Genomic DNA, 25,182 nt, shown 5'->3' on the forward strand with positions numbered 1-25,182 from the left:
AGTTTGTCCTGGTGAAGCAAATGACTCCATCATGTCACGGTTGTATAGAAAGTATCATCGACACTGCGTTATCTTCTCCCCGCATGTCGCGTTCCCGGGCTACAACATAATTGGGTGTTTAATATAGATGATTTTAATTTGCAGGAACGATATTAATTTTCCTTTATTTTTATTTTTGCGCGAAATTGAATCTACTCTCTTTAATATTTCCTTAACGCTGGCTTGTGTGGGACGAGTTCTTTTATTTTTCTGTATTTTTTATACCGTATATAGCTGAATGCTTTCAGGTTTCGTCAGTACAATATTTGTTACTATATGAAAAGCTTTTTCATTCCTTCTAAAAACCCATGTAGATATGTGTTCCAGGCAACGGCTTTCGTAGTCGCCTATTTGCGATTCCATGTTGTTTTTATTTTCAAAATATGTAATGGTGAAAACTGAGACCCCTTTGTGCTTTAGCATTTAGGACCTACCGGGACATGAGCTCACTGCGCATTTTTCTGACTAAGAGCAAAGCTTTTCATGCAAGTAGCGTCTATGCACTTAACACTACACATATACAAGCGTGAACCGACATGTAATGGTGTAACGTATTGCACTACAACATGGATAAGACAAATAACACGCGCACACATGAAAAACACGATGAATCCTGGCAAACTGCGTGCCTGGTACTGTTCATATATATAACGCTGCTGAAACGCTGCACCATTCAGAGAAACAACTAAGCAACCGTTCAGTAAAAATGTGCATGTATTTGCGGTGAATTTGCTTCAGGAACCGCTGTCGCTTTACCTTTAGAAAGCCAGTGCACGGTTTAAAGCCCACGATGACAGTGACTTCGCGCATTCTCAAGTCATCAGATAAACCGTAAAACCTACCACTGTAAGATGTCTTTACTTCATGCGACGTAAGGCATACAGTGGTATAGAAACGACGAAGACAGTGAAGCTTAGAACGACAGAAAGTTGAGCTAGTTGGTAAGGATTCTTTATGCAGAAAAGAGGTGAGGCGTGCACACAGGACACAAAAGTAAGTGCCTTAACAGTTATCTCTCACGTAGACCGGCACATGTACCCGACTGACACGTCGTGTTACCATTCCTGAGCTTGCGCAGATGAGTTTTGTGTCTTCTTTCTTTTTTCGCCTCAATGCTTCCTTCAGTTGATAGTCGGCGTTCGTGTAGTCCACTTCTCTACTTTTGTGTCCTGTCTGCACGCCTCACCTCTTTTTTGCATAATTAAGAGAGTGATAGTGACTGCATAAAGGAAGAGGAGGGGGCAAGGCTAGACATGTACAGTGGAGCCGTTGAGCCCTCGTCCACAGTGAGATATATATAATAATTAATTGTCTACGCCCAGCAGTTCCTTCTCACAACTACTTTCGATCACAGAAACAATTCTTCACATTCTAATCCGAATGGTTGAAGCCTTAGCAACACGTTGTTGGCGGCCAGTGACCTCACACTATCTTGATGATCACCGTTTAAGGTGCCTGCTCTGCCAGATGAATACTTTTGTAGTGTCTAAATGACAGAACAGGCGGCTTTAAAAACAGGCATGGCAGGCTGCCGATATATTAACCTCGGGAAGTAAAATGCTTTCTTGAAGTCCCGCCTGCAGTCCTCAAAAGAACTAGAAGCAGCCGCTTCATCTTCAATACTGACATCACAATGCGCTCACTTGAGGGCTGACCTTATTGCTTTCCTGTCGCTCAGTGGTTCCCAAAAAAACTTTATGGCCGGTCCGTAGTCGCGTTTAATGTTTCACTGCTCAGCGCACCACGCAAATCATAACTATACAGTTGCTGTGCGTCGCATAGTCTAGTCATTGTTCTCTTTCTGATAGCTTTGCGGAGCTCTGAAGCAAGCGGCATTCAAAGAGTACGGAAACAAACTGCAGGAAACAATAAAAGCCGCGTTCAAGGTTACTTGGCTCACTGGTGGGGAGCTATATAGTAACACCTCGAGCAGAGCTGGCACTGACGTTGCCCATTCTGGACTCTTTCCGCCTCATCTCCCGCTGTGATTCCGACCGACGTACTTGTCCCGGTCTGATCATTTGTTTCCCACCAAACTCCCTACACTATCTTCTGTTTACGCGCTTTTGGGTATCTTCTTGCCTCCGAACTTGCTGTGAAGCGAAGTGCCGAGCTTGGCAGCAGCAGCGTAAGTACTGCTTGTTCGAGTCGTGGAGTATAATTCGAGTGGCCTCCGGATCATGTACCACGTCATTCTTTCTGTCGCGTAGGCGTGCTGGGATGCGCTCTACTTGCAATTTTTCTTCTTTTCGAAGTGCCTGGTTACGCACATAGCGGGAACAATCGAGGTCAGACCAGCAAGGCCTTGAATGGCCGTTGGCTTCTCGTTGGCATTCTTCTGCAATTAATTTTTTTTGTGTGTGTAATTCCGGCTGCAATTTCTAGAATTCTTTCTTAGTGCTCTTTTCTCCATAAAACATTTTTGCGCCCACCTGTTCAAGTGACACTTGAGAGAGAGAAAGAGACAGAGAGAGAGAGAGAGAAAACAAGGGTAGGAAAGGCAGGGAGGTCAACCAGAACAGCATCCGGTTTGCTACCCTATACTGGTGGTGGGGGAAAGGGGAATAGAAAGAGGATGAAAGGGAGAGAGTAACCACTAAGTATGTGTAGGAGGGACACTATACACAAGGACACTATAAACGGTCTTTTAAGCCCGTGCACTTCAAGTACCGCACTAGTGCACGAATCGCTGTTATTTTATCTTGCTATTCTGATGTCAGGAAGCTGACATCAGAAGCATTCGATATGCGCTAGAACGTACTTGCTCGCCGTACAATGAATCGTAAAATACGTCGTAGAATCTTTTGCTGTACCGACGTATCTCTATTACTAAAGTGTGCTCCTAATGCCTAGGAACCATGGGCCCAGAAAGGTCCTGCGGCATCAGCAAACAAATGAAAGGAAACAGATGGTTAATTTCAGTTTTCTTATATATATATCTATATATATATATTTATATCTATATATCTATATATATATATATATATATATATATATATATATATATATATATATATATATATATATATATATATATATATATATATATATATAAAGTGCGAGAGAGAGAGAGAGTTACAGAGAGAATGAACTTGATTTTAAATTAGGCAAGGGTAACTCTTTCTTAGTAAGGAGCCTTTAGCTCAAGGCCCCGTTTGCTCGCACCACGATGCTTGGCCGCGGAATCAGTTGTCGCTGCCGCTGCGGGCCAGAGCTGGTCAGCGCTGTCTCCAAGGAAGAACTTGCGAGTGAAACCGCAGACTCTAGGTTTTGCTCCAAAGAAGGGACGGAAGGTGACTGCACAGACAATACCACTGAAAAAAAAAAATTCCGCCTCCGTGCCACCCCGTGAAAGTAGACGTACAGCGCAACTGGTGCGGACGTTCGACAAGTACCACCACCCAAACTGACGTTAGCCGACGTTACGCAAGCACCACCATCGAAAGCGACCTACGTCAAGTGCTTACGCACGAGTGTGGAAGTGAAGCATACATTCTCTTTCTTCTAGGCCGTCCGCCAAGGGCAAGTGTCTTGTTGAATTAAATTAATGTATCAAAGCAAATTGCGTCAGTAAATGCGTAAAGTACGATTTACACACAAGCTGCAGGCATGATAGCCTCGGATTGTTATTTGAATATATGAGGAGATATAGATCTGTTACGCGGAAACTGTAAAGCAAAGCCCCTTTTCAACTGCCTTTTGAGGCTGTTTGAGTGGCCGCGGCCGCTAGATGACGGTACCGTTAGCATTGCATACATCCTCATTCTTGTAAGCCCTTTTTAGCGCAAGTGCGTCATTGAAGTAATTAAATTTCTGAAAGTGAAATGCGTCAGAAAATTTGTAATGTATGACTTAGACATTACCTGCAGACATCATAGCATCGGTCTGTAATTCGAATCTACGAGAACACATAATTCTGTTACGCGGAAACTCAAACCGTTTCCAGTTGCCGTGTTTCGGGTAAACACGCCACGAAAAATCTCGACCAACTAGAAACTAACAGCTTTGCTGTTATACATAGATGCCACCACCTTCTGTTCTTAACGGTGCCGTTTTCAATCTGTCAAATTCAAGACCAAGATACTACAGTCAATCTGTATGCATGAAAAGAGCTGCACGGATGCATTCGGTGTTTTATGAGCATACTAATTTGATGTCTCTGTGCACGAAACTGAGAAATTGTTCGTGTGGAATGGAACAAAAAATGGAACGAGAATGGCGGTGCCCACGAATCGAAAACGAAATATGTTTACTTCAAGAGGCGACGAAGAGGTCAAAGGTGAAAAAACAGGGGAATACATAAGTTTGCAGTTGCTCTTATGTAATGACTTCTACTTGAGTAGGGAAAGGATGTGGAGGATGTGAGTTTTGATTTTTACGCCAAGGTGCACGCTGAGAATCAAGACAAAGGTATGTGGAGCAAGCTGCACTCACAGCCTCACACTCACAACCAAAGACGGTTTTGCAATGCGCCAGAGAGCGCAGATGAATGAACCTTAACGTAACCATATTGCTTGCTGCCAGTGGCACTGTCAGCGTCTGCGGCATTCTCTAATTCGTTTTTTTTTTCTCTAGGTGCCTCGGTTGCTATCATGAACTTTTAAGATCTTCTCTTCCGTGATGCTATCCATCTTTAAGGCGCGGTTGAAACCTCTGTTATACTCTGTATTTACGAGGAAGAAGGGTACATTAATCTAATGAAACGAAAGCATTGCACCTGCCGGAAAAGGAGAGAGAGAAATGGGAAAGAGACAGCGCGCGATATCTCGTCAGAGCGCTGAGCCATTCTTTTTCTTCAGGAGCCGGGGCTGGGGTTTCGCAACAAAGACGGAGAGAAGATTGACGACGCTGGTTCGCGCGCTTGATGGGCGTGGTATACGCCGCCCCAGTAAGCAGCAAACAATGGAGCGGAAAAAAAAAGTACAGTGGCAGCACTTGCAGGAGAGTCTCCCTGTGTTGCCCCTGCAAGCACAGCATCGCACAGGTGAAAGAAAAAACGGCGGAAGATGTATGAACGACAAGTACAGCCAAGGAAGCAACGGCAAAGGACGAAATCTCGCAAATCTACGAAATCAACAATGGAACCAAATACCCTATTGAGAAAGCGGATAGAACTCAACATTGGGCTCAAGAAAATGTAACCACAAAAAAAGCTTACTGCAGAAGCCTGCCGACAGGCTCTGCTGGGCTGCGTTAATACAGCAAGGTTAGCAGGCTAGCGAATTCAACTGTAAATTAACAATCGGCTGTTTGCCCTTTTGAGAAGACAAGAAAATATAAGAAAACAGAAAAAAACATATCTAAGCTAAGCTTTGCATGCAGTTTGCGTTGATTGACGATAATTAGCGGTGTTATTAATTGGCGGCGAATGTGGAAATTCTTCAACTTAGTCCACTACGAGAGTGGTGAGTTGATGTTACTCTTAACCTTGCACGCACCACTGCTGTTTGTTTGGGTAGTCCACAGAATACTCAGGGAAGAGTGTTTGCTTAAGGCTTTGTTGTGCGTCATTGTTCATAATTTATGACAGGGTTCAGCATTATCATTGCCTCACATGACACTTCGCATCGTGGCAGAAGAGCTAAACTTTAATTGAATAATAAGGCTGCAAGTAATTCATTTGATTATTATATGTATACATTGTATACACACATTCGCGGTCTGCACCAGATTTCACTGCGTAGCGAGGACTCTCCTGTTCCGCGCGACGCTTCTTTCAGGCCTGGGTGTCGTCGACACCAAGTGCACGCTTTGGAGTCATTTTGCTGGCGCGTATTTACGTGCTCTTTCCGCATATGTAACAAGCACACTGCTGAGTCGCCATCTCCAAGCGCTTTTTTCAGGCTATGGACGATTATAATGTTTGCACTGTCACAGCCCAGCATGCGTCCTCCACCACCTAGCAACTTCATTTTTGTCGCATAGGAAAGCAAGCACATCATGTCCAACACGCACAAACCGTGCAACGCTGCCGCGGAGGCACCGGCAGGGATGGATGGATGGATGTCATGAGCGTCCCCTTTGGAATGGGGCGGTGGGCTGCGCCACCAAGCTCTTGCTGTTGTACTGCGTAATGGCCTACCTAGGTTAAAAAAGACAAAAAAAAAACTATGAACTTTCACAATCAAATTATCTGATCCCTTATTGCGAACTTTGCTCTTGTGCGCCTCCGTTTTTTGTCGTTTCCCTACTTTCAGCAATCCTCCAATCGCCTCTTACTAATACCTATTGCGGACATGTTTACTTTTCCACTGCTTTCGCTGAACCCAAGGGTGTCAAGGAGGCCAGTGGGGCCTAAATCGACCGCTGAGCAGATGTCTTCACATTCTAATAAAACATGCGTCATCGTTTCCCTAGCTTTACCGCAGCAAGTACATGCTTTTTCTTCCTTCTTATATCTCGCTTTATAGGTGCGTGTTCTAAGGCGTCCCGATCTCGGTTCGAAAAGTAATGAGCTTCCATTTGAGTTATCAATTGTTTCTTTCCCGATTTGGTTTTTCCTCTTAAGTAGTTACTCAAAGCAGGTTTCTTTTTCATTGCCGCTACCCATGAGATTATTTCAGCCTCTCTGACTTTCCGCTTGACGTTCTATGTTGCTGTGTTGCGCACCCTACAGGCCGCATCCTTGCTGGTAAGCTTTCTAGTTCTTTTTCTCCACTGTGAATCAATGCTTTCCTGTGCAGATACCTCAACACTCTCTCAGCCCATTTACTTTCTTCCATATTCCTCAGCCGTTCTTCATACTCAATTTTACTGAGAGCTTCCCTCACTTCAAAACTAGTCCAGCCCATATCACCCTGCACAGCTTCATTTGTAGTCTCCCCTGGAGCGCCCAATGCGAGGCGTTCCACTGACCTTTGGTTCCAATCGAGTCCTGATTGTACTCCTGATTTAAAGCAAATAACCGCATTTCCAAAAGTAAGTTCTGGAACCATTATACCTTCCCACATACCTCGGAGCACCTCGTACCTATTGTATCCCCATAGCGCTCTGTGCTTCATTATGGGTGCATTTCTCTTCCCTTCAATGTTATTGTTTTTTCCTGTGTTTCCATATATCTATTGCCTTCGTTTATCCATATATCAAGGTATTTATATTCTGTTACCCCAAGTATTTCCTGGCCCCGTATTGCCACTGTCTGTTAATGCGTGGAGGCGAGCGCTGTCTGGTGGCCTTGAATGAAACCCAGCAGAGCGCCCGAATACGATCAGAAGGCGAGCGCCATCTGATGCTGTTGCAAGAAACTTAGCGACACGCACTGCAAGACCATCACAGCAGCAGCAGCGCCCGGAAAGTCGGGAGATGAGGCAAAGAAAGCTTCGCTTTAGATGGAGACAGATTTGAGTTAATAAGAAGGAAGGAACGCAAGAGCAACAATGCATCGAAGTCCCCAGTTCAGAATTGCGAACCGGTAAAAGAAAGCTCGCGTCTTGTTAGTCTAAACATAATAATGAAAAGTATGCGCAATGTCTAATTAGAAGGCGATGGCATATGTAACCTCAAGTAACCAAGATTCAACGGTGGGAAAGAAGGGACGCAGCGTTCTTCCTGTCAATTCAATGTTAGAAAACAATTTTGCTGCGCACAGAGCCCGAACATGAATTAGTTGCTATATATTACATGACAATAACATAAAGTAAACAATTGCTCCATGATGTAAAGAGCCTCGGAGATTTTCCTTGAGCTTAACTACAAAGGCAACCGCGTAATCATATATATGACAGTGTCCTGAAACATTGCCTCAGGACTTTTGCTTTAAGGAAGCCCTGACGGACAATCATTGTTTTTACTTACTAGAGAAGATGAAACCTTGATGAGAACCAGGGGTGTCGCAAGCTTGTCTGCTAATGTGGAGTACCTTGAAGAAAAAATGGACACTTGGGGATCTGTAGTAAAGCCCGGTTAGGGGGGCGAAAGGGAATCGTTCAATGTCCAACGCGATGTGCACGGCAAAAAAGTGCGGCGAACAAGCGCTGCTTTGAATGGTTTGTTTCACGACCGCACCAATAAAGGTCATGCTGGTGCTTCCGGTGGGCTTGTGTTCGGAGTACGCATACTTGCCACTATGGAACTCAAGTTGTCCTTCTGAAGTCGCTGATGCGCATCGCGGAAGCTCGAGCAGAAAAACGCGAGCAAATAATACAGCTAGAACACAGCTTTAATTTCACGTGTCATGGGCATCTTCGAAAGGCATATACGCTATTAAAAGCTTTGTCTGAGTTTCATTAGATCGCGCTTGATTAGCCCTCCTGTCAGATTTACTGAACATCGACGCCAGAGAGAAGCCGCTCTGGATTTATTTGTTGCAAAAGTTCTGCTTGTTCGCATGGTATCATTTTTGTCTGAATGTAGAAGTTTCTTACATTAGACTACTTTGGTATACCAAGAACGAAAATCCTTGTCCTGCAAATCACTACAGGCAAGAGAATGTTCACACTAAAGCTATATTTTTCTTTATTTACGAAGTTGTTAGTTCTACCTTCCCTGTATGTGGCTTAACTACATTTATTTATTTATTTATTTATTTATTTATTTATTTATTTATTTATTTATTTGTTTTAAAATTTAACCTCAGAGTACACAGTACATTACAGAGCTGAGGGGCAATCGTACATGAATATATCGGTCTGATAATAGGTAAGGAATAATTGAGAAAATAACATGGGTTAAACAATATAGCAGCAATACATAAGCAATTAAGCACAGGATTACAATAATATATAGAATAAATATATAAGATAACACGCAGAAATACAATAAATTGAATCATGTTACGCAATCTATAAAGACCAGCTAATCAAGGGTTAAGCCGTTTTTAAAACGTATGGGATCCCGGATGCCCGCTACAGGCCCCGGGAACTGGTTCCACTCTCTTGTAGTCTTAGCCAAAAAGGACAACGAATGGGTAACTGTGTTGCTTTTGGGAACGTGAACCTTCTGACGGTGGTCGAAGTACACTGATATATGAAAGGTATGGCGTGTATCAACAATGAAAACAGATACGGTTTATGATAGTAAATCTTGTGGGAAACACATAGGCGAGAATATTTCCTGCGAGCAGCAAGTGAAGGAAGTTGTAATGATGCCTTAATGGAGGTTACGCTGGATGTTCTGTGGTAATTAGAAAAGATAAAACGGGCGGTGCGGATTCGTATTGCCTCGATGTTTTTGTTTAACATAACATGGTGGAGGCCCCACAGCGCTGACGCATTTTCAAGCTGTGGCCGAACGTATGTGGTGTATAAAACGAGCTTAGCGGAAGATGGTAGTGTAAAAAAGTTTCTACGGAGGCAACCTGTAGTGATTTTGGCATTATATTGGATATGTTCAGTGTGTTTATGCCAAGATAAGTTGTTGGTTATATGGACACCTAGGTACTTGTATGATGTTACTAATTCTAATTGATGGTTACTTATGGGATAGGCAGTATGCGCTGTGTTAGTACGAGAAATTCTATTTTTCTTCCGCATTTTCATCAATTGCGTTATGAGGATGATGCAACGGCAAGGGAAGTGGTCGCCCGCCAACCCGATATTTACTGATTAAAGGGAAATGACGACGTGAGCGGTGTCTGTGACATGAAGCCTGATGTTTATGATGTGGTGTCCTTTGGCGTAAGGGCCGCTTATGGCGATAAAGCACCGTGAAATTCAGCCTGGCCAGTGACGAAAGCCCGCTTTGTCCTTTAATGACTCGCCGCCAGAATAACGCGAAGGAACCAGTGTTAGCGATGACACATGGTGATGACTGGCAACGAAGGCGACCCTACAGTTGCGTTCTCGAAGGAACATGTGGGGAAATGCCTTAAATATGCACGCTGAGCGCAGTCAGAGAGATAGAGAGAGAGAGTGAAAAGGATAAATGAAAGACCTGGACCTTAACCAGTGGTATGATTGGCTGGCTGTCGTGCACCGGGGAAAGGAGACGCAAACATTTGTAAAGAATAGCTGTCCTGATGAGCCAAATCTTTATAAATGAAGAAAAAGTTCTGACAAATATCTGCTTAAAACAAGTCGCAAAGCAAGGCACACGGGCGTATACACAAGCACGTAGTTATTTCTTAGAACATAAAGTAATCACAAAACAGCCAACACAAACTGCGTAGTTCGAAATGAGGTGTCATTTTTTTTTTGTCTCTATATATAATTTCTATGGCTATCCTCGGCCCACGTTTAAAATATATGGCCTCCATGAAAGCAATGTGTGAAAGCGGAAAACATTTTAAGCACTTTTAAATAAAATTTCATTTTGTTGTATCCATCGCGAAATTACTTGATGTTTGTGGTTCACCCATCCCTCGCTTTTTCTGAGCCATTGTGTCATTATATCAGCCACTGCGTCAGCCATTGTGCAAAGAGCGGTATTCAAAAATACGGGCTATTGTCAAATCTTGTGAATGCCTAACACCACTGACCTGTATTACCAATGCTGACGACAAAGGCAGTACAAGAGAAACGCGTATGCTACAACAGCGTAGTATGTGCGCTAGATTGTTTCATCATGATGTCAAATATGTAACAAAATGAAGGACTGCAGGCTCTTTTGTCTGGGTGGCTTAAGTCGCACAATGAGTCGCTGTGTCTGGACGGAAAGAGAAGATTGGCGCTTCTCTGAAAACGGCGAGTTAATTGCGCCCGCAGCAGTAATTTCGCATACTACTTCATCGCAGTGCATTCTTTAAATCATCGAAGCTATGGAATTAAACTGGTTCACTAAAAGAAATTAGGCGCTCGAAGAAAGTACAGTGAAATCTGCAAGAGTGACCGGCACTGTAGCACGAGAAAAGCTTAAAAGAGAAGCACGAGCAGCAAAAACGCAAGGAAATATACGTTACTCTTTGTGTAAGACCATTTGCCTAAACTTCTATTCAGGGTACTCTCATTTACTTGCGTCCAATCGCACAAAATGCAGAATCTTGTTGTTTTTGCAATTTATGTATCTGGCTGTGAAAACTGAGTTTCTTTCAGAATTATTACGAATTATCTAAATTTAGGAGAAGTGGCGGCGCTGAAGTAGAAGCTAAAAATTTCGAATCAGTTAATCAAGTAGTCCGTCCGTCCGTCCGTCCATCCGTCCCTGTATGTCCGTCCGACCCTGCCTGTCTGTCTGTCTGTCTGTCTGTCTGTCTGTCTGTCTGTCTGTCTGTCTGTCTGTCTGTCTGTCTGTCTGTCTGTCTGTCTGTCTGTCTGTCTGTCTGTCTGTCTGTCTGTCTGTCTGTTTTTCAATCAATCAATCAATCAATCAATCAATCAATCAATCAATCAATCAATCAATCAATCAATCAATCAATCAATCAATCAATCAATCAATCAATCAATCTATTTGGTGTGACACCAGGCTTGAAGAAATTCATGCATATATAGCACTTGCGCATTTCTTGCATGAGGCAGGACATATAGCTTTCGTGGTTTTGTAGTCATTGTTGTAGCAGAAACAATAGTTAGCGATAAGCTGCGGTGAAGAAAACAGTGTAGAATGCCTAACATTACCATGCATAATCTTTTAATCTATTTCCTGTACGCTTTAGCTAACTAATGTGCTTCTCCCTGCAGCAGCTCCCTACATTTTCATTTAAAAGAAGAAATGTGCGACAATCTTTTCCTGGACAAGCTTCAGTATGGCAGACAGGTTCAGCGGAGACATGAAGTTACTTTTATAACAAAAGAGGAATGTTTTTTTATTCATAACCTAAATCGTCTTTCTGACCGTATGTTAATGGAAACAGAAAGAAGTAGACTTTTTTGTGATGATATACTTTCCTTAATGCAAGCGTAAATTGAGGCATTGTAGGGAATATTTTACTGTTTCCGGTGGCTCGGTTGTTAAATCGTGAAAGCTCAAGTTTGCGACAAGGTAGTACAGGCTCACGGTTTTCATGAATTACAAGTGCAATGCATACAGTATATGGATTGTTCTCGAAACATGTAAGGGGCCAAATACTAAGCTATTAACCTCGACTACCTTCGAGTGAATTTTTCAGACATAGACCTAAACTAGAAATGAAAGAAGAGAGCTCAATAAACTAAACAATTTTGCAGAGAAACAAATGATAATCAGTTGACAAGCGGATGATTACTAAGAGTGCCAGGAGGAGGAAATAACTTTAATGTGTCCTGAGGAACCCCTCCCCACCCACTCTTTGTGGTGGGGAGGGGTTCACGAAGCACACGAAGCACATGGCTTGCTTGGATGCAAAGATTAGGCTACGGTCGTAGTCTCACATCTAGGCAAATTTCTCTATTTACCAAGGCAATTCAGTATCTAGCCAACTGTTTGTTTGTTTGTTTGTTTTCTTGTTCTTTATCGCCGCCTGAGCAGCCGTGACTAATCCAAATGAGACGCTGGATTTCGCAACTAAGCTTTTCCTTCCTTGATTCATGCACCTAAGTGGGCATCATCATTACCCTTCAAGATACGAGGCGGTTAGTAAGCTGTTATCGCTACTTCTAGCAGCTATGGCTCGTTTTGGTCCAAGTCGAGTCTTGCATAAGAAATGATGGTTTAGCGTGCGTTGGCTAACTTGCTATCGAGGGCCACCACTCTCGAGCAGCCATTATGTGGTGCGCATAAAACTGGCAGCAGCATAAAGAAAAGTGCATCGGGTGACTCCTACCGCCCACATTAACATAACGACTACGTGGCATATTAGACGAACGTCCGTTTTTTTCCTTTATTGTTTCTTTTTCTTCTCACTGCCATTCGCGCATAATGCTCTCCTGCATAATAATGTGTTGTGGCAAAGTGGTTCACTTGTGTGCTAGATGTGAGCTATTTTTATTCCCAAGCTTCATGGAGCCAGCAAAGAGCAGTCTGACCCTCAGGCGACAATTCCACGGCAAGAAAATGTGCTAATACAAGCGGAAAAAAATGTAAAAATTGATGTTGTGTGCCTCCAAAAACCAAAGCATGATCCGATTACTCCTACAGCCAACAGGATGAACACATAGTGAAGGCAGAAACGACAGCACGTGCCTTTCTTCTCTTCCATGTGTCTTTGCACTTCGCGCTGTAGAAATAATGAACGTTGAATTCACAATTCCCGCAAAACATATTTAAACCGCCGTGAATTAGTAGATCTCGGATGTGGCACTTTGTTTATATTTCTAGTCGTCCATACATATATATACAGAAAAGTATCAAATATATTCCGGACGACACGTTTGTTACTATCAAAAAGCAGAGCAACTCCTCACAAATCTCTGCGCTGCTGTGTACCACGGTGGAAAGTGCTCGCTGGACTGTTGGTTTCGATTCGAGCAACGTCTCTGTTTTTATTCGCATAACTAATGATCGTAAAAAATTGCAGATCGCACCTTATCCTTAAGTGAAGTCCTTAAGCGAAGCTTTCATTGGTGTTTGCGAATAGCGCTGTTCTTGTTTAGTGACCATTTGCAAGGATACAGCACGCGACCGAGTTTAACACATTTCGCCATAAAGCGTCTAGCTCAATACAAACATGTGGTGCTCAAACATGCGGATCACACGCATGACGACGACTGAATGACGACGATGGTATGATGACGCTGAAATGACCGACATGACCACGAAATGATGGCATGACTACGGCTGTATGACGATGAGGGCACGAAGAGAATGCAGTTGCGACACTAGAAAGACTACGACAGAATGACGACAATGAAACGAGCAAGGAGGCATGACGATGACTGTAGGACAACGGCACAATGGCGACGATGACATGTCGAAGGAGGAATGACGACAAAGGAATGGAAGTGAAACAATGACACCGGCATGACAACGAAGAAGTCATCACAATGGCATGCATGCTATGAACTGACAATGATGCCATTACGATGACAACGCGTTTGAGTTGGAGCTCACGTCGGCGCTTGCTTTCAGCCCCAGCTACCTCTGACTGCCTCGCTTTGCACTATATCCGACACCGGTCGACAACAGGGACCATCGGATCATGGACGACAACCAGCAGTCAGCACCAGAAAAGTGGAAGAGGCAACAAAAGATTCGCTCTAAAACAGCCAGATCTAATGCAATGTTGGATCTAAAGCACGCGAAGATATTGCAGCCTATTTTCCCATTTGCTGAGAACAACCTTGTAAAAGATCCGGCGGATGCCAGTCATTGCTAGGGCTGCCTCTTGATACTAGGCACAGTTTCAAACTTCAACTCCTCCGTTAGGATTCGATGAGACCAGGAAATACGGCTATGTCGACTGAGGCTTGGTGGGGCATATACAACACTATACATGAGAAAAGTTGGAAAAGGTGGTAATCCTGACTGTTTCATGTGTTCTATCCCGGAGACTTTTGAACAAAAGCTGTGTGTGTGCGTACAGCACGCGACAGCTTGGAACACACTTCTAGCGTTAGTACCTAGACTCCCGGTCTGTTTCGGAGGCAACTCCTCTACGAGCCTGAAAAGATGCCGAGAACGGGCTACGCGTAGCGAGAGCGATGCAAGGCTTTCTGAGTTGAAGCCTGTCTCCAAAAATGGTTGTGAATTAATGAGATGTCTGCCATTGATTGTTGTAAGCTGCGCGATTTGTAGATGTGATGCTTGTAGATAGCGTATGTATGTACTATTGCGCGCAGTATGAGATACAACGCGCTATCGCTTTGCCAGGCGCTTTCACGTTCTAACTCATACTGAGCATGATAGTACACGCTTTTGTATAGTTATGGGCATTCATGTAGTTATTTTGCGCATATATAGCGTGTCTGTATATATGCAGGGTGTTTCACCTAACCAGTGCCAAGGATTTCAAAAAAGCGTTTAGTCGCAGCTGAATGAAACGAATAGCTTAGTCATGTGAATAGTCATGTAGCACTCCTTAGATATTTTTTTTATATTCCGCTTAATTAGTTAATTAAATAAGATGAATTATGCCAAATGTTTAATACTCACTTTACGGCCAAGTGCGTTTGGTTGTGTTGTAGAGGGGTTCAGAAACGACCAATCCAATTTTTTGTGGCAACGTTTACTCTACGTGGCGATTCCTGCCGGCGTTTAAAGAAAGCCCGTGAAATATGAAATAAAGCCACGCGAGTTCGCTCGTGGGCTATTGTACTACTGCCGCGCTCTTGTCGGTGCCGTCGTCGCTTGTCCGGGACGATGGCGCTTCCTTTCCGTGTGCCACCAACCAAAGATGCTGACGCACTGTGAAGCCGATGATTAGAGCCACGGCCGTTCACTTCGCCACGGTCCGCGCGCAAGGTTGTTTAGCACGAACCGCGATTTAAGTGCTGCAATACGTTAACGCATGAACGAAGTCGCGTGTTCTTTTTTTTCATATTCCACGGACTTTGTTACACGCGGAAATAAAAAAATCACCACGCAGCATGCGCGATTCTACAAAAATTGGATCGGTCGTTTCTGAACCCCCTCTACAATGCAACGAAATGTACTTGGCCCTAAAGTGAATATAAAATAATTTGCATAATCCTTCTTAGTTAATTAACTAATGAAGCGGTATATAAAACATACTCCAACGAGCGCCACATGAAGGGAAACAAACTGCCGTTGGTTTTATTCAGCTGCGACAAACCACTTTTTTTTTCCTGGCGCAAGTAACGTGAAGCACCCTGCATATATCATGTGCCTTCTTGTGCTCTTGTTAGGGACACAGATTGAGTTCGACTAATCGGACAGGGGGCGCTTATCACATAGTATTTTTCCATCATCACTCATCTTCCTCTACCTTCCTGTTTTTTCCTCCTTCCCTTTCACTTCTGGGTGGAGTATCAGGACAGAGCCACTCACCCAACTAACTGATCCGCTTTTTTTTCATTAAACATTATTGTATCACCAAATGTCGCGAACCTTGAGTTAGCGAGGTAGCATCAGTAGAGGATGACACGAGCACAGCCTCATCGCCTGTAGTGTTTACCTATGTGTGTAACGAGCATGAAGCCGATGTGTACCTCGCCAATAAACCACCATTGCTAGTCTGCGCTCTTTCGTGTTTTTCTATCTCACCCCTGTATGTGCCATTCTTCCTTGAGCGTACCTCATCTTTCTACTGGCCTAGTGCCGGGTAAGCGGCCAGGCGCTTGTATGGTTACGATCCTAGCCTCCACATTTTTATTTTCCTCTTTCCTTGTCGAAGGTACCGTACGGATGGGCATTATATGCACAGAAACGTACGACACTATCTATATGCATTTACGGCTTATATAGCCATTTGTGTGACAATGGCAAGTAAACATACTGAGGGACTGGCCGAAAATGGGCGCACACAAAGTTGTACATTACCAGTGGCCTAAATTGTCGATTCGGCGCATACACTAAGCGGCACCGTGACCCAAGTTTCTGTCTCCTAGGCAGGCGGCAAACAGCGGCGAGTTGCGTGTTCGAACACACAGTGGCATATACGCATACACACACAGTGGCATATATACACACACATACACACAGTGGCATATACCGGGCGGCCTAATTTGTTGTCTGCTCGGTAAGACAGCGGTGGCTATGCCTCCCGCAAAATAGGCGGGCGAAAGGCAAGAAACTTAGCCTTAAGTCTTATCGTACGAAGAAACCCGTATGAACTATGCCGCTGAGGACTGCGCGATCGACTTTTCGTGTCATAATTGGCTGCCAGTCTCTACTAAGCATTTTCATTGCGTAGAGATGAGCCGCTTTTGTGCCAGTTTGTGCGTAGTTCCAGATGTTGTTGGTCAATCTTGATGAAAATAAGGTATCAGCACTGATGACACATCTCGCATAGCAAAACGGGCATTAAGGAGTGACTATAGAGGTTGAAGCTACTTTTAATGGTGAGCCTGTGTAGGCTGTACGTAAATAATCACGCTTGTATGTGTGAACGCAATGTTCGTGGTCATAACTGACCCCGTACAACGCTCTGTCCTTGGCTCCACCTGAGGTCAGATTGTTCAGAAATTGGAGACTTGGCAAAATATCCCTTAAATAACTGCTCAAAAGCGTCATGCGGTCATTATCCGCGATGTTTTTCAGTATCCTAAAAAAAAAAAACTTTGTGTGCACCGAGCTCGCAATCGAGGGAATTGGGTGCCATGTTGAGGGTTATGTGTGCAGGTTGTTTAACGTTTCTAAGTTTTTGTAAGCGTTGCGAATAATTACTGAATCTCGTATTTTCCCTATTTTCACACGTTCCACGAGACAGGCCTTCTCAGCGTTGTCGGTGAACTAAACAAGGCACATTGTTTATATTAATGCAAATAAGGGGCAGGTATGGGCAATGTGCAGCCAAAGTTTGAAGTTTAGGGTTTAATTGCGGCTTTTGTATTAAAGTATTTATGGAAGTGCTCCCGCAGGTTTAATTGTGTTTTACGAAAGACGTAGGATTTAGCTGATTGGGCTGGGAGAACTATACCAGCCACTGAGATCAAACTTGGGTAAAATGAGGGATACATCATGACTGGTCTGCATGTAAAAGAAATGTGCGTGGAAGTAGTACGGCGTTTGCTAAAATACTGTATTCACGTGTTCAAAGCTGCTTACTCAAGTGCTCAAGAGTTGCATGTAGGTAACATATCAGACGGATGAGTGAACGGGTGAGTCATAGACGGGAAACGCTTAAGACATTGGGATTTAATGACAGGTAGGTAAAATTCATAATGAGACACTTGAACAATATAGTTACGCTGCAGAATGCCCTGCAGTGGGCGTAACTAGGATGATGATGATGATGATGATGATGAGGTACTCCTATTTTATTCCACTGTATTACTTGAACTGCGTTATTTCAATTCATCCTAGTTGTAACATCTTTGACTTGTGTTGTGCGTACCTTATATGATGACTCCCCCCTCCCCCTCCCGTTAGGTATTACCCTGCAAAGGGTCCTTAAGTGTCCGCTAAATGATAGTGATGCTGCCTTTTGAGAAAAAAAATAACTCTCGACAATTTTTCAAAGGCCCCATGATAGTGCGCTTTGAATTATTTCGTATCAGAGAACAATGCAGTAGAACTTTGATTGTTTGGAGACAAAGCTTGCTGGCAGAAAAGTTTCCGCATGCTTCTCAAAGGCGCCGTAATAAATTTAGAACGCTGTTTTTCGATAATGCACAACTTTGTGCCTGGTTGTCATGACATCCGCAACGAAAAGAGGGCTTGCGCGAGTCTCTGTTAATGAGAGTCTGAACAAAAACTCGCCGGATTACCAATGCGTTTGTTGCGCGTTGTTAACACGGACAGGAAAAGTGATTGCTTGGACTTGGATCGAGTTGTCCTGCGTCAGCAGTGGCATGTGAGTTGCGTCTATTAATTAGTCGAAGATTGTTCTGGCGCTTTTCCCAATCTGTAGAAAAGTTCTCAAGTGCACTCGTTCTTTAAACATCGCACGATAAAGTTAGCGGGCACCTAGTTTAATAAAACAGGCGTGAGAAATGGATGCATGTGCCTCTTTTTAAAATGTGCGGCATTTCATTAAAGCGTTGAATGCGTGTCGATGGCGTAAGAGAAGTTCAAGTTCCATTCGAACGCCGGGATAACACCGTGTACGATTGGTCGGCTCATTTCATTAATCACGTGTTCTCTATTAGGATTCAGCAGTGCCTATTCTTAGGAACAACCTTAGCACACGAATGGCTTTGCGAATACAGGGTCTTACTTTGGTTCGTAACAACTCAGTTGCGACTATAGAAGGGTGGTCGAATGTGCTGCTTCATAACAGTCACTACAAAAATAACAGAAAAAAAACTAAAGCACAAGGAGGGACGTAACTGAAGGCAAGTTATGGAATCCAGAGTCAGTTGACCACCGTACTAGGTAATTTTGTGAGAGATAATGGTATGGAAGAGCCAGCAGTTTCCAAGAAAGTCGTACGATCAAGCGAAGAGCAACATGAAGTGCCGTCAAATGGTGATAGCGAACATAAAATATGTGAAATTGGCCGGCCACTGAGAAACATTGCTTGTGAACTATTCGTAAATTTATCCTCTACCCCGTTTAGATATACCAGGTTTTTCATGAAATGCGCTCGAAATTATTTAGAATCGGGTGAGCTGAGATAACCTCTTCTGGACTACGTTTCCCATAGAGGCACACATTTGGAAATGATTCGATGTAATAATCAGACAATTAACTAAGAAATTACATTGACATTCTAAACAAGATAGCTGTACGATGCGTCCCAATGCATTACGTGAACTGCGCCATTCGAGGAACTCTTAATCGTTTTCAGAAGTGAGCAAAAGAAGTTTACGCTGCGTATTTTAAACAGGGTAATTATTTCTGCCTAATTTCACACAGGAAAGGGAAAGTGCGAAGCTGAATAGCGCAACTGTTGCATCCACATTATATGGCGTTTCCTACAACAATTACTAGAGAGAACTCTGGTGCTGCTATCGCCGAGCCACCGTGGGAATGATGGGTAGCACATAGATTTGTCTTACTTTGGTACTTGTGGATTCAGACGTTCTTGTGGCTTTGTTTTTACACTTTTCTGCCTTCATTTTACACAATTTCAAAGCAGTCTATGCTTTTGCAAGTGCAGAGCATGCTAATAAGCACAATCGCTACTAATTGCAGAGGTTCAGCCTGTCGAGGTGGCTGAATTGAAATGCGTCAAGCATCTCAATGAGCTGTCTTGCTCGCGAGAAACTCAGAAAGGCGTACTATGCCACTTGTTAATGTATGCGTCCGTGGCCTAATGGTTTTAATATCGGGCTCCTGTGCTAGAGGCTGAGTTCGAATCCTGCCGACGGATAATCATAATAATATTCATTTGTTGTTGAAAATGATGAGCTTACAAAGTAACGAAGCCATCTGAAGCCAGAAGGACGAAGTTTCGGCAAATGCGTGCAATACCCATCATTGGAATGCTGACTTGACCGCCCTTCTGTCAGCGCCTCCATGGAGACTAGCACCAGAGTTCCTCCCTAGCAATTATTTTATAAAACTCCAAGCCTTAGTAGACGCCCATCGATGAGTGACGTGACTCTGCGCCTCACCGTGGGCGTTACATCAAGAAAGCATCGTTAGTGAGCCGTGATCGCTCTAGCTTAGCCACGATCACGCTAGCCTCATACACGCCCGATGGTAAGGCGTAAACGTAGAAAGAGTCCCTCCGCTTCGCTGAAGCTGGAAGACAGACGACAGGATCTGTGCTCGCTTAGCTTTTGACATTTGTTTTTCTTTTACTTTGCTTGCTTAGGCACATTGGGCGAGTAAAAATTTATTAGAAATGCAATACGGATAAAAGAGATTTATGAAGGTTTTGTTGTAAGATACCTTTTTCTCTGTACAGCGTTTGCCACGTTTTAAACCAAAATACGTTCGAGACAAAGCGTTGCATAACTACAACCCGGTATATTCAAGGAGGCACAGCGCCCGTTAGGAAGCTATCATTAAAGGTGGCGCTACATTTTCCTCTAGGTAATATTTTAAGAATCTTCATGATAAGAGCCTTGAAAGTTCTTGCGCCCTAATTACCACTCACAATAACGTTAGTGAGCCAATTCAGAAAATTAGGCGATAGACCTTGGGCGACTTGCACGAACGTTTCATAACGGAAATAAAAGCGAATTTAAGAACGCGTTCTTAAATGTTCCATAAACAGCGCCTAGTCCGCTCAAGATCGCGTTTTTAAATTCGTTATTTTCGTTATTAAATAGCCGTGCAAGCCGCCCCTTGTCGCATTTGATTTATTGGAATTTCGCGAAAGGGAAAACAAAGACGCAATAAAAAATAAACAAAAGGAAGAAAGAAAGAAATTGCACCACCAGTTGGGATGCGAACATGCAACTGCGAAGGTCAGGCTTGCGATGGTTTACCTATTTACCTATTTACCTATTTTACGAAGACCGCTATGTATTTACTCCTCCGCTCTTTACGGATAGTTTTATGTGCGTTGCGCCTACGGTTAGTAATATTCTTGTATGTTCTATGCGATTAAAATATTTTTATGGTAGTAACGTCACGCGATGTAAGAAAGATTTAAATTGATGATAATTTTTGCGCGAGCAAACAAGTTCTTTCAGATTTTCGGTGTTTCCTATTACACAATGCGTTTCAAATAGACAGAGCGAAGTTTTGAGCTCAATACACTGGACAATATAGCTGCTGTTTTTCAGAAATGCGGTGCTGGTAGCAGAGAGCGTCTGTCTGATAATTTCTAAACAACTGACTACTGTTGTCGAAAATAAACGCGATAGTTTTAATTCAAATTGCAAATGGCATTTACAGAAGCGTGCCAGTGTTAAGGGTGTATGAATACGTGCAAAACTCACGGCATGGTAAAAAAAATAAATTCGTCGACCAGTACAGTAATGACGCTATATCAAGAGGCTACGGGTGTCGAAACGTACCGTTATTCCATGTAAATGCACCCTAATCGTCGGCTTTCCGAGTTTACAACCTTCAAAATGCAGATAAATATGAGAAGCTTACTCAGAGGTTTTCTCCCATCAACTTTTGTTTTTTGGCCTGTAAGGCTTAACCAAAATTTCCAATGAGGATCATTTACATTTCGCCACCAGAATAGGAGAGAAATTCATTCTACCGACGACGATGAGGAGACCGGAGACGAATACATAGGTGAATTCCACCGGAGCTCAATCTCTTTCGTAACACGTCTGTAAATTCGGATGGCTCTTCGTTTGCCGCAGATCTCAATCTCTGTTCGCGCTAAATATAGACAGCCGGAAAGGATCTTTTGTCTCTTTCAGTCTTTCTTTGGACTGCTATTGCACAGTGTTCTCGAAGTCTTCGTGCATACTATTCATTGCCTGGGAAGAAAATCCTCGCAATTTGATTCCGGGCATTGCTATTTTACGTCTTGCTCTAGAGTGGTCTGGATACAGCACCTAGCCAATTAAAAGTTGAAAGGCTTAGCAGAAAAAGACGAGACTTCGCTGGCAAGAACGTCCCAGTCTATTTGCAGTCCTGTATTCGGGAGCTATCCAGACTTCTTTTTTTCAACGTCTTGTTTATGTGGCCTTTATTATTTCATTGACTTTGTTTCTACTGTTCGTGACGTTGGACTTGAAGCGTTTTCGACAACTTTACAAAGATTATTAAACTTGTGTTTAAACATTTGCTCTGTGATCTAAATTGTCAGTGTTGACAGGAAACTTTTCGTTTTCAGAAAGAAAATTGCATAAAAGTGGCAGGACCAAGAAAGTACTTTCCGACATAATTTGTGCAACCGTATGACTGGCAAGCTGTCACTCTAATTCTTTGGCGCTCCTGGCCGTCGTGACGCGTTTTGGTTTCCAGTGCAAGGTTTTTACTTCTAAAACAGGCGCTATACCAAGTGAGACCGTGAAGCTAAATGAACACCTTCTGGACGATAAGGAACATGTGAAAAGAAAAGGCCATTAGCAGTTTCCCTTGGTACGTAGCTTTTTCCTAAAATGCCCACATCGGCTTCACTCCTGGGTCCTGAAGTTCCTTCCTGATTCCAGGAAACGGCGTAGAGCGAAGAGGTAACCAAAGTCTGAAAAGATATTGAAGAAAATTGTCTTTACAGATTTTAATGATGTTGGTTTGCGCTGACAGCTAGTCATTCGTCGAGTGGGGTTGACAGTAGCTTTCAACTAGGGGGTTGAAACACTGCACAAGCAAAGGAAATGCGAAAATTGAGTTTTACTATGTCACTTAGAATACAATGCACGTCCTAAGTGCTTTCTGTCACGAGAATGTCTCCGCATGGCATATATAGAAGACTGAATCTGTGAATTTATAAAGGTAGCTACCACGCGAACAGCCTTCTTCTTTGTATTTTCACTGTGAGTTTCTCTCATTTCTCCTGCGTGTGGCGGATCAGCGCAGTGCTTAGATTGGGCCCTTTGGAAATGATAGCCGCCTGCATATACTCATCCATGCAATGTTAACCGTGGTAGATTGCTATTCTTTAAGCTCTGCTTTTTCTTTTTTGACACTGAAGTGACTACAGTTGAGGTTGTTATTCTTTGCAAGTTAGATAATAATAAAATATTTTAAAATGTAGTAGCGTTTATTTGGGCTTGATTTCGATCCGTTTCGTTTTCCCAGTTCTAAAAAAAAACGAAATAAGCCTAACGTCTATTACCTCCATTCGAGCAGTAAGCAAAGGAAAATGTGTGCGACATTTGTCCTGCAGGCGGTACCGCATAACTAGATCCCCCTTGTGGGGCATCTGTAGGGCACTCTAACAACTCGGGCGCGAATCACAACGAGAGCCCCTCGACAGCGACTACTTGCAAACTGGGGATACTGTTCATGCATGTTTTCACCGCAGCTTAGTTGATTATATGCAGGGATACATTAAACTTCAGAGCTTACCGCAACAGTCAACTTTACATTATATCTGAACAAACACCTGGGAACCAGTGCTGTAATGTTCTGCTGATGATAAAGTTGCGGCATTCAAGTAGGACTCGCTTCAGCACGTGGTACACATAGTGCAAGAGGCTGATTTGCTTCTTCTAAAATGGATGCCGTGGTACCGGTGGTGTGTTCGTAATGGAGCAATCTGGTAAACAAACAGGCGGACGATTAATTAGGCCGCTAGAATTTGGTGTTTTCGTAAGGCTATATATGGTAGCTCGAAAGTGTGTACACGAGCCCTCGGCGGCAGCTGCAGCATCTGCAAAACACATGGACGCTGTCTGCGAAATTGCGCTAGAGGTTGTCGTTAATGTGCTTTTGCCATGTGCGCTGTTTGTACTTTAGCTTCACGTCTTTGTTTGCGGCACTGATGTAAAGCTTGCTCGTGAGAAACATTTGAACATTTAATTGTTATTTTTTAAAGGAATTTCAATTAGAGTACATTTGTACTTCTTTTTTCCTTCTTCATTCCCCGAGAAGTTAATAGCTTTGTGGAATTTTCTTTCCACTCCAAAGTCCAGCCGTTTTACCGATCGTAAATGAACTGGACGCTATGAGTGCCTATAGAAGAAAAAAGAAAGCTTTGCTGACCTCATTTCTTGCGCGCTGAGTTACTTGACATGTTTAAGCTTTTGACAGTTTTATGTTAGACTTTGGTAATATTCTAACGATTTTTCTTCTCTAAGATGACTTTTCGCTCTCATCGCTGGTTCAATACGATGCTCATCTAAGCCCCAAAGTGGCCACCGCCCGTTAGTATCGAAACACTAGCATTCTCCTTGAGCCATTCAGCATATATATATATATATATATATATATATATATATATATATATATATATATGTGGGACATGCTGCACGTATTCTGGATATTTTCTTTCCTACTTTATTTTTCTTGCTACAGCCGGCACGTGGAATCTGCGTTATCGAATTCTGTGTCCTCGCAGCACCCATCTGTTCTCTCTGTAGGACTCAAAAGTTCGTCCGAAGAGCAATGTGCACCGGATCTCGTTCCAGGAACAAAAGAAACAGAAAGAAGGAAACCGTTGCCTGCATTTCGGGAAGCCATGCTCGGAGTACTCTTTCCTGCTGAAACTGTGCCCCCGCGGGCGCTTCGATATTTCAAAAGAACGGGAATGAGATCCCGTTTCATCGGCCATCGGTTGTGGCCCGATGATGGCGTCCATCTCGACGCCGCCTCAAGAACTGATACACTTTTGTGCCCGCCTCGATGCACTCCGTTATACTTGAGATTTCAGGCAACTACGAGCTGACTTGGTAGCCTCTGTATAGATTTTGTTGGAACCGTTGAATTGGAGCCGTTTCTACCCATTTCTGAATAAACACTACGTTCGCGTTTCTCATTTTATTCATCTGTATGTTTTATTCAGCCGTGGCCGCTGATTCTTTCATGCCGCATTTCTAACGTTCAAGTGTCTTTCTACCGAATGCGTCTCTTTACTGAACGAGCATATTTTTTTTTCGACTGCTTGTTTGCTCCTTTTATTTTGCTGGCTGCGAGCGGTAGCCTTGCGACCACTTCCTTAATATATTTTGCCTCTGTGGTGCCGCAGATGAGGAGAGGTGATTTGAATTTCAAGACTTCCAGTTGATGGTTTAACGGGCGAAATAAGATGGTGTCCGTAAAGACTTGCTCAAGCAATCGCATTATTTATCGATTGTGTATTCGGCCATCTCGTTTGCTTTCGAGCAATTACTGCGGGTTACCTATTAGCACTTGGTCTTGTAGGTGTCTTTATGCACGGTCTAGGGAGCAGTTTAAGTTTGCATAATGAATTTTCTTTTCAGTCATTTGTGCAATATATCCATGAGTAACCTACTGAAAGAATTCAGGAACCGAGTTAATAAAGACTTCTGT

General features: G+C 43.2%; 1 long non-coding RNA gene across 2 annotated transcripts in view; it reads left to right on the forward strand.

Moving 5' to 3' along the window:
• The window catches only part of LOC135915778 (uncharacterized), a 500,939-nt gene extending 476,263 nt beyond the window's left edge, over positions 1-24,676 (forward strand). For both annotated transcript variants that reach the window (XR_011514131.1, XR_010568745.2), the window contains one exon: positions 24,321-24,676. This is a non-coding gene — a long non-coding RNA (uncharacterized lncRNA). The remainder of the gene's footprint in view (positions 1-24,320) is intronic.
• Positions 24,677-25,182: the final 506 nt, after the last annotated feature.

This window comes from Dermacentor albipictus, chromosome 4 (genome assembly GCF_038994185.2).
Source record: "Dermacentor albipictus isolate Rhodes 1998 colony chromosome 4, USDA_Dalb.pri_finalv2, whole genome shotgun sequence".
NCBI classification, from domain to species: Eukaryota; Metazoa; Arthropoda; class Arachnida; order Ixodida; family Ixodidae; genus Dermacentor; species Dermacentor albipictus.